The sequence below is a fragment of the Protopterus annectens genome, chromosome 8.part1 (assembly GCF_019279795.1).
Source record: "Protopterus annectens isolate FY-2018-M chromosome 8.part1, PAN1.0, whole genome shotgun sequence".
Taxonomy (NCBI): domain Eukaryota; kingdom Metazoa; phylum Chordata; order Ceratodontiformes; family Protopteridae; genus Protopterus; species Protopterus annectens.
Genome location: NC_056742.1, coordinates 240,029,542 through 240,040,778, shown reverse-complemented (window position 1 = coordinate 240,040,778; position 11,237 = coordinate 240,029,542). Strand labels below are relative to the sequence as shown.

General features: G+C 42.0%; 1 protein-coding gene across 2 annotated transcripts in view; it reads right to left on the bottom strand.

The window, feature by feature from the left end:
- The window catches only part of LOC122810285, an 83,611-nt gene extending 73,198 nt beyond the window's left edge, over nucleotides 1-10,413 (bottom strand). Inside the window, exon 1 of one of the 2 annotated variants that reach the window (XM_044081832.1) lies at nucleotides 10,217-10,413. The gene's annotated coding sequence lies outside the window, so the exon portion shown is untranslated. Of the gene's footprint in view, nucleotides 1-9,145; nucleotides 9,393-10,216 lie in introns of those variants that run through there. The other variant, XM_044081833.1, reaches the window with a different exon arrangement.
- Nucleotides 10,414-11,237: the final 824 nt, after the last annotated feature.

Here is an 11,237-nt window from a genome sequence, read left to right as displayed (position 1 = left end):
TTTTTGTGTTGTCCTTGCATATATGCCTGCATTCCTATCCAGTGTGCGTGCAAAGCATGAGTGGTGCATACTGAGGAGTGTCTGCACTAACATCTGCGGCTGCCAGAGTCTGGTCCACTGGTATTTGCAGACATAGCCTTCATATGTTTAAGTGTGTGAGCATGCCCAGAAGGACCTTTCAGTATGTTGTCGACTGACATTGCCTTCATTTTTCCAAGTGTGTGGGCATGCCCAGTATGCACATCTGTACTGAATGTGGGGATCGAGTCCAGGTAGTTTGTACTGCAGTGCTAACCTTTGTGTTGTACACCTACAGGTAGCTTGCTGCCTCTTGCAGGGTATCCGTCAATCATTTGGCATGGACTGCTACTACATTTCTAAGTAGGATGGGGGGGGGGGCACACCTGACATTTGTACACATTTGCTAGGACTGCACTGGTATGTCGGATACTCCATTTCATTCTGTGGTCTTGCCTATCATGCTGACTAGAGGCATACCAGTGTACTACAGATCTTAGCTTTTAATTACCTACATATTAGTTCCTGATTTCCTACCTTTCAGAACTGACATCCCACTGCCTGACCTGCTGTAGTCGGTCTGTGTAGGACTGGGGTGGGAGGTTACCCATAGGCCTCATTCAGAGGCCATAGCACAGCCTTTGTGTTTGTCTACACCTGCCCTGCTGGCTGCGACTGTTGTTGGGTATGTGAACCCCCATGACTGGCATGTGTAATTCACTTACCTTGTGGGTGCCCCAGTATTGAGGGTGGTGCTGCAGGGCTGCCTATGTCAGTTGCACATAATACACTCTCTACACATGGTTAAGCACAGGTAGTGTAATGTTTAGCATCCCTTTTACTGTATGCGAGTCAGAGAGAGGCATTATTCCCTGGGTGTCTCGTGTCAGTGTATGTGCTATGCATTGCCTTTTTGCCAAGGCCAGGGCATACTGGGCATGCCCTCCTTCTGCCTACTGGGGCATTCTCAGGCTGTTCCTCTTCAGAGTCACTCTGTGCAGGCCTTGGTGGGGGGCTGTGTGGCCCTGGCCCGTGCTGTTCCTGTTGCAGCTCTTTTCACAGGATCATTGTGTAGCATGGCACATCCAAGGACAATTTGGGTACATGTAGCTGGCAAGTACTGCGAGACTCCACCAGATGTGTCCAGGTACCAGAACCAGGAGCATCCCAAACACATGCTCTACTATAATTATGGTCTGTACATGTGCCTCATTATGGAGTTCTTGTTCAGTTGTGCATGCATTTCTGATGTCATTAGCCATGGCTCCAGTGCATAGCCAGCATCCCCCACTAGGTGACCATCAGGGATGTCCCCATTGACAAATCTCTGGTACGGCTGCATCAGATACCAGATGTGGGAATTGTGATAGCTTCCAGGGCAGCCAGCATACACATTCATTATGCAATGGGCATCGCACACGACCCGGCAGTTGGAGGGGAAGCCCTTGAGGTTGATGTAGGCCCTACCCCAAATCACTGGGTGGTGCTATGATGCGCATGTGTGTGCAGTCTATAGCACCCACTACCTCAGGGTATTCTGCTATTTGGTGAAACAGTTGCATATTTGTGTCCAACACCTCATGGGTGTTGGGGAAATGTACATGCTCACCAACATATGCTGATATAGCATCCAGGAACTGGAGGAGTACCCTGGATGCTGATACCTGTGAAACCCCCATCATATCCCCAGTTGGCCTTTGGAAGGTACCTATAGCTAGTATTCTTAGGCCTACACATACCTTGTTATCTACTGGGATGGGTTCCACTGTTAGTTCTGTGTGAGGTGTGGCCGGCACAGCTCAGCAATTTGCTGTGGGATGTCCCTGTCTACCCTATAGCACTCCACTATCTCCAGCTCATGTAGCCCCTGGTAGGTTACCCTGGATCTGTACACTCTTCTCCATCTCCTCACTGTGGGCAGCCCCTATCATTTTGCTGTTGTGAGTGTTAAAGGTCCTCGCTTGTTTACACCGGTGACGTAGAGTGTGGGAAAAAACAGGGGTGAAGGTGTTTGCAGTTTATAGTAGTGTTCTGGGCTGGGCTGGTCTGCTGCCTGTTTAACTGGCCGATTCAGATACATTTCTCCTGCCAGCTAAGCTAGCTCTCCATGATTACCTTCCTACTACTGTTTTTCCTTCCCATTGCCTTCCTGTTTAAGCCCGGGTGTGCGCCACACCAACATAGTGCTCAAATGTCCACAGTGCTGCTATTTCCTGGTTTAACTTCTTTTTTCTTCTTCTTGTAAGACCCAGTGCACGCACACACACACACACACATGCTTAGGCTTTGTAAAAAGAGTGCTAGGCAGGTTTAGACACACCCCCTAGCTTAGCTGTGGGCTAGGAGCAAACCAGAGCCACAGAGATCCAATCCACTTGCAGTATGTCTGCAACCCCCCCCCCCCATGATGTCACCCAACTCCTAGGCTTACATCAAGCTATTCCTACTCTTACACTGTTGGGACTCATGCTGGGGAAAACTAGGATTCACTATCCTTCTCCTCATTTGCATAGGATTGCCTGCGAATGCATAGTTACGTTTCACACTGAGCCTCCCCCTTAGCAACCACTACTCGCTGGCCATGTTGTCTTCTGCCTGCCATTGACTTGCATGGCAGAATACTGATTTTAGTTAGAATGCTTAATTTAGGTTCATTTTGTTATTTTCACCCCGAACCAGTTTGCTCACCACTGCCCTACGAACAACCGAGATCAGAAAAAAAAAAAAAAAAAAAAAATTGATTTTTGTATTTTTTTTTTTTAACCGTTTGCAATGCCACTGGCCTTATACTTGGCCATTGGCATGCTTACTACATGATATGCAGCCTTTATTTGGAGCTGTCACAGCTCAGTTTTGGATTTTACAGAAATGTACTCGGTTACTAACAGAGTACATTTCGGCAGATAGCACAAGTCCTGCAGAGACGGTTGCAAGCTTCCTGGACTGCAAAATCAGCTCATTTGCATATATTTCTCCTGCAAATGGGGCGATTTACATATAAGGGCTTAGTCCATGCAAGATTAGTCCAGGAGTGCTCATGCACGCCCCTTGCACGCTGTTCCTGGATCACAGCAGACATATTGCCTGATCGAGCTCCTACACCAATCTTGCACACCATACAAGCTATAGAGAATCTGGGGGCTTGTTTTACTGTTATTAAATTTTATAAAAGCTTTGTGGCCTACAGAATTTCATAATTTTTAACAGAATCATGGAAAGTTATAAAAGAACCACTACCTGAATAACAGGATGGGTAGGCTGGTAAAAACCTCCATTGTCAGCTACTTCAGTGAGGTTGTCACCAGTTAGTATCAGGCCAGTGTCTTAGTTCAGGTTTTAGTCCTCTGCATCAAAGTCTGCATTTACTGGCAACTTTAATGAAACAAAGTGTTTCAAATATTGCCTGTGTTGCCATGGTTCTTGGATTCCACACTACACTAGCCATGTACAGGAATCTCACTATGCTGCATCCACTGCTGTACTCTGAAATTCACACAGAGTGTCAGCAATATGAGGCTGACAAAGGACTTGATTACTTACTAACAAGAAGCTATGCAAAGTAGACAATCTAAATTAAGAAGAATAACACAACATACTTCTATACAGTCTAGAGTGTTCAGGACAGACATTGCTCTCATGGGGTTTAAAGACAAATGGAATGTCTTATGTGACACATGCAGTGAAAGTGGGGGATGGAGGTCACTTGATTAATGACCATTACTGATACTGTTTAGCTTGTGGAGAAAGCTGAGCCAGCATGTTGGATCCAGCATGCATGGACATTAAAACTATAAAAATTACTTGTGGTAGAGGTGGTCATAGGGCCCAAAATTCATCAGCAACGAGTCATTATACAGTACCCACTTGAAGACCTTGAACAAAGATGAAGGCTCTGTACATAACTCTCCAAAGTTAAAAAAATATTTCATTTACTGGGCCTCTCATTTTAACCCTTCTTTGCAACATTATTTCCATAAAGCAGGTGTTCATTAACTGTTGATGCATGCTTATGTACTTCTGCATTTATTACTTCAGACTAAAGTGGAGCATCATGGCTTTCTCTGGTAGCCCTAGCATCACAAGAGCTGACAAAGCTATAGCAGGGAGTTGGGTACACCAATCAATTTTAGCCGTGTCTATGAAGGTTAGGAAATCCTGTCTTGCACTAATTCTTCTGGTTTCTCTTAAAAGTCTAAAGAATAAGTGTCACACTTTATCCCTCCCTTATTAAACCCCATCATTGATTAGAATGCGCTGCTTGGCATTTACTTCACTACAGCTCTTTTACAGTTCCATTAATGTACTACCTTGTCATGACAATGAAAATCTGGAGAGTCTTACCTGGAGTTGGTTAAAGGCAGTGTTATAGGATCTGCATACACAAACTATAATGTAATGTCACCAAGAAGCTGTACAATGCTACCTGGGGTGGTTAGGAGGCACAACAGTGGTTGCATACTGTGTTAGTGTGTCCAGCTGTGCCGAGGGGAAGCAGGAACTCTAAGAAGTCCAAAAAATTCTTGGGATTTGCTACTGGTGATATTTGTAGGGGACTAGAGATCTGCAAATCACATCAAGCAAAATTTTTGAAAAGAGAAACACTAGAGGCACTATACAGCATGTAGATGCAAAATCACTCACTGAAAATTAGATGACAACAGTGTCAGAGATTAAAACTGGATCAACGATCTGCTGAGCAAGGACAGCTGTTCTACCACTTGTGGAAAACCAATGTTGTGCTGCAACAGATCATCCCCAGGTACAATAGTTGTAGGGTCTACTACAGGGCTTGGTAGGGTCTATATTAGAAGACTGAATGTTTAGGCGATCGAGCACCTAATCAATCGGCAAACGGCCGATTTAATGCAGGAAAGATTTCCCTTGGCCATTCACCAGAGTTTGCCATTTCCCTACTGTTGAGTGATCTCAGAGTTGGTATATTTAGTTAGATGGGGGTGTGGGGGCACAGCCCCCCACATCAGGGGGTGTTAGGGTGAAGCCCCCCTCTTAGATGTAAAGTAATGTTTTTTGTGTTGTGGCTGAGGGACGCGTTTCCCTGGGACGTTATATATTGTGCGGGTCGATATTAGAAGATCGATGTTTAGGTGTTGGATCACCAAACATTCGGTATTCTAATATAGACCCGGGCTTGGGACTACACACAAACATGCACAATTATGTGGGTGCCATTTCCTGTAGTCTGTTTAAGACAAGCACTCCTGCATTTTCAGAAGCGGTTGCCTAGATCCTTGAAAGTTAGATTAATTTCTCTCTTGGCTACACTTCATCATTAGCTTTTCTTGCCATTTGTATACTCTACTGAAATAACAGATATCCATCTTTTAAAACAGGAAACATGAATTTAAATGCAAGTACTCATGTAAGAACTCCATTCTCTCCAGATCTTCACTCAACCACACTAAATTTGTTCACAAATTGAAGATATTCTGCTGTTAAACTGGACATGTTTTGGTGCACAACATAGAAGTATTCAACTACTGTCACATTTCACTTAATTTCTGTTATGAAACCACACCCTTCATAACTTCTCTTCTCAACCTATTCCAGTCCCCCTGCCCCATTTTTTTAAATCTGAAACTTTAATATTTCTCTCTTCACTCTATGCCCTACTTGCACGAAGGTGCTAGTTTGCTATTTAAACTTTTGTACAATTGTATAATAGCATGTGCAATCTTCTTTCACAGGTTTTTATCTGCTAGATAAAAGCCCAGTAAACTGGAATCGATGAATGAATACATACACAAGAATATCAGATGTTTTAACATGTCAAAAGTTCTCCAAGTGTGACTATATAATCAGTGTGGTCATTGCATGCTACTGTACTTCCAATGTATTAAGAAAAGTCACCACTTTTCTTTATTTGGTCTGTAAACCTCCAGCAGAGTCTGAAAATTGTCCACTTGGATCAGTACTCTGCCTAGTTAACAAATGACCTGCATGCATAAAAATCATTAATTTGCTGATCATCTGCTAAATCAAATTCAGGATTGGGGGGATCCAAAAGCTTAACCTGGTACAATCTTCCATTACAGAAGGCAGACTATTTTCACACACACAGACCTATGCTGGAGCAGAAGAATGCCAATTTATCTATGGTACATCCTGGAGAATGAGGAAACTGCAGCACCTAACAAAAAACACAAGTAAACAAAAGATGGCATGCAGACCTTGGACAGAATACACCATAGATGAGGGCTGGACTAGAGAACTGAACTCTGCAATGCCTACCAGACCTACAAAAGTAGCACATTTTGCTTACTGACATTCAGTTTCAGATTTACACTTTATTTACTCAGAACAGTGAAATTTAACAAAACTAAACTGAGGAATTAAGACATGGTCAACACTGCATTCAAGATGCTTGAGCATGGTCAGTATGTGGGTACATTCCTACACCACAATGAGCACTGTAGGATACTACTGTCAACTGAAGATTTGCAGCTACACAGCATGGTGACCTCTGTCCCCATCATAACACACTACTGCATAAACATTTTTGAAGGGGGGGGGAGAATTTGTATGAACGAGCACCGGAAATTATTTCTTTGACACTACAGACTGGAGTTGGGTTTCCATTCCACATGGGGGTGGGGTGGAATACCATGTTTCCAACATAACAGACATGCACATGTGAAAGAGGGTGAATGATTACATATGAATTCTAAATAAAAAAAAAATGAGTAAACTGTAAAATGGAAGAACGCTAATGTTTTAAAACAAAAACCACAGTGATCAAATACATCCTACAGAAAAATGTAGTAGGAAGTAAAACAATGAAACCAGCTTCATTTTCAAGCTGGCCAATCATTCTGCAGACTTTTGTTCCACTGTGACAATGAGTAAACTGTAAAATGGAAGAACGCTAATGTTTTAAAACAAAAACCACAGTGATCAAATACATCCTACAGAAAAATGTAGTAGGAAGTAAAACAATGAAACCAGCTTCATTTTCAAGCTGGCCAATCATTCTGCAGACTTTTGTTCCACTGTGACGATCTCAAACACGAAAAGCCGAAAGGAAAAGAAATCCTAGCAATAAGCCTCAGCTCATTAAAAGCATACTAATCCAATCCTACATCTTATCTTAGAAAATCAAAACTACCACATCAGCTGTACAAGACACTCAAGACATGGACTATCATCTAGCCTCTTACCAAGCCCAAAGCTTCACTTTAATCTTTAAAAACGCAAACATAAATCAGTGCAACTAAACTAACTGCAGATTTGGCATGGGTTACAGGAACGCATTTAAAGGTTTCCCCACTTCAGCACATTATCTATCCAGGTTATAGGACTACAGTTGAACTGCCATGACATGCTGGGTGTGATCATTTATCTGCAGGACTATGTTTTTGAAGACTACTTTCTGTTTTGGGTACATTAAATGCGACAAAGTACCTTCATGTGCCCTGATGGAGTCATACTACTTTTTACGAGGTACCTGCAACTATACAGCAGAGCCAGGTTAGGTTAAGTCTTGGCACTCAGTACAACTATGTATGAACTGCATTACCTGAACTATTCAAACCTTACAGTGAATTTTATTTACACTGGCATGCAAATGACAAGATGCTTTATAGCGCACTGCAACACAAGTCTGATCCTGCCCTTCTGTGTGAGAAAATTTAGGGAAAACTGATGAAGTGCTGAGTGCTGCATATGGCAAATCCTTGACAGCACACAACATATCTGCCCTAGTACAATAAAACTACAAATATCATAATTTTGTACTTCCATTGAAAATAGAGACTTTGGACAGACATAAGAAAAACTTTCCCTGCTGTATCAGAAAGAGGTACCCTTAGGGATTGTTCTTCACAACTCTTATGGAGCAGACCACAGCAGGTATGATTATCCCCCCCCCAACATTTCATTCACAGAAATGCCTTTTGGCTATTGGAGATAACCAGATATTTTGAATGAGGTTTTATAAATTTGTTCACTTACGAATGACACTTGCTAAATACTGTAGCCATTTTTTTTAACACATATATAATGCATTGTTAGAAGCCTGTCTAGTGAGAAAGAAAACATGATTTATTATACTGTTTTGCCTAGATCATAACACTAGTTTACACTGCTTTAGAGAGAACAAAGACATCTAACATTTAAAGCACAGTATGCACTTCCTTCATGGGACACACACACACGCACACACAATACTCGTGGCATACAGAGATACGATAAAGCCTTAACTATGACCCATGATCAATCAAGAACTTGGGCATTAATGGCAGAGCTGGGAAGATGGGCATGCCCATGCTTGGGTAAGAAGGGGTAGGTCCTAGCACTACCAAAGGGCAGAGGCAAAGTCACAAGTCTGGAGGCTGGTGCAGAAAACAACGTGGGTGTGGCCATCCAAACAAGGGACAGTAAACCTAGTCAGCCATATAAAGAAGCACACGCAAGGCAATTGTCATAAGCAATCCCTGTAGGTGCCCAGTTCACCACCAAAGGAAAGGTGTTAGTGATATATATAAAAATAAAAGCTTTTATGTCTGGATACCAGTGAGAGCAAACTCCCCAGTGTGTGCTTGGATGAGCCCCCATCTCTTGCCCTAAAGGCTCTTGAATGGTCAAGTCCAGTGTGAGGGTGCTCAATAGGGATCAGGCAAAGGGAGGGACAACACTTTGGGTTGGACAGAAAATAGGGAAGCAGGTACAAAGTAAATGAAATATGCTAAACAGTCCCCCCCCCCCCAAAAAAAAAATGAGCTCTGAAGTCGATGCATCTGCCATTACTACTAGCTCAACATAACCTAGTCATAACAACCAGTCACACTTCCATTCTGTCAGCCATTTCTGACAGAGAATGTGAAGTGAAGGAAACAGCAATCAAAAGTTTATACAAAACATATGGCTAATATTTAACGAAGCGACAAAGGTATGCCTGCACTCCTTTTTAAATCAATACCTACTATGGTCCAAGTCCCTCAATCCAAGGCGTTGCGCCCATACCGCTCCAAGGCAATACATCAACATATACATCCGACTGCAGCGTATACAGCTTTTTAATAGTTCATGATTATATTCTAAACCATTATACTACATGAAAGTTTCTTCATGACCAAAAGAAGCGCTACAAAATAAAGATGACATTACTCACCTTCTAGAAAAGTGTGGTTTTAAAGAAGCACCTTAAAGCCTTAGAGAACTAATGCCTTCAACGCCCTTCTGGGAATGAAGTCAGCTGAAGTGCATTTATTTGCAAAAAAGCCACACCTCCATAGCCGCACCACTGACCTCCTAAGTAATATTACTTTATACAATGCAGTCAATTCCTCACGAGTAGTAACCTTCCATTCAGCATTGCCCTCTGTCGGGGATGCAGCCTTTGTTTTAAAACATTTAAGCCACCTTATCCTGTTCCAGCGCTCTCCGCGCCTGTTGGAAAACTACCCCAAATGTGTGACGGCATAGCCGTTTCAAGGCTAAGTGAAAATTAAACAGTAGTCAGCACCTGTCATCTCAACTTGAACTGACGGCAACTGCTGTCTCACTACTGCCGGCGGTGGGGCTCCAGAGAGAAACCACCTTCTAAAAAGGAACAGCTAGAGAAATCCAAGTCCTTCTCCGCAGTAGTGAAAAAAGTTATATTTTCTCACCACTTGATAAGAATTTGTTTCCACGCACAGATTATGCGTTAACTGCATACACTTAGTTAGAAAAAGATGCAATCTAAGATTACTGTACACAATATAAAGTATATTTCTATTTGCTAAAATGTACCACACCACTCTATTAAAAAAACGACCCCAAACCATCACTTACAGACCCAGAAATGTAGATTAAACAAATTACAAATAGTTTATTGTATATCAACAATGTAATAATCTGCTTCTCACCCGTCTAAAAAGAGCAAAGTATTAAATCTGAATTTACCAACACAAATATAACAAGTTATGGCCCCTCAAAATAAATACAACTAATAATTTAAAAAAATCCCTGCGGAACGCATTACTCTAAACAATTATACTAGAAGCAGTCAGTCAAAACCAAGAACAAAGGAATTACTTCATTTGGGTCTTCAGAGCATATATTTGGCAAGAAGCCCCTTATCTTATACAAAGGCCAAACGGCCCCACTTCTAACGACTTGGAAAATATTTATATTTATACACAATTTCCAACTTAGAAGACAATTATATAAAGCTTTTCCCACCAAACTCCTTACTTACCTTAGATAATTACAACTGACAAGAGACTAAGGTGGGGTGCTTGACGGACGTGGAAGGTGAACAGTGTGCAATTAGGAGTCCGACTGAGAATAAGAAGTACTGCGCGTGGGGTTGGGGGAGGGGAGACTGAAAGTGAGTCAGAGAACCGCAGACAGGCAGCTGCTCCTTTCTTCCTCCCAGTGGTGCAGTCACTGTTCTGTTCATTTAGCACCCCTTCCCCTCCCACCTCCTTTGGACATCTGCTGCATATTTTGAAAACCTACACCTCTTGGGCACAACTTGCTAATATCGATCTTGGCAGTAGTACAGTCAAATATCTGGTAAACAACCATCTTCTTTTGTTCATTCATTTAAAGTGCTTTTGCTACAACAATTAAAGTACATTCCCAGTATTGTGGGACAATTCGGGTGCCACTCATTAATTATTTTGTTTATAGAACTTTTAACTGTAATTTTTAGTGACGATTTACTTAACCGAATCAAAAGCACAATCACAATGATTGTATCTTCTGTGTCAAACTGCTATTCTGCTGCCTCAAATAAGCCCTGAAAATCTTATTGCATACAAAAACGCACCTAAAACAATGTAGAAATTTAAGAAACAGGCTTCCTCTCTCTCAATACAGTAACAAGAGGTCCGCACATTTCTTTATTTGATATGCTGATATGATAAAAGTAACCGAAAGACATCTTGTTCTGTAATTATTGTACATGTTGCCTTAAACAAAGACTTTCTCCTGGCTGTAGGAGATTAAAAGGTCCTCATTTTAAGCACATTGCCAATTCCCTCATATGCATTATCATCATTCAGTGAATTGGCAGGAAGTCGATAAAGTACTTTTAAAAATTAGTTCGTCCATCTGCTACAACTATCTGTTGTTGGGTCATGCAGCTAGGTGCATATACTTGCTTGTAAGTTAGCAGTCCATACCTCTCAACTGTCTGCACCTCATTCTGAACAACATACCGTATTTTGAACTCAAGTTCTGAGCACTAAAATCATAAAACTGGCCTTTGAAAT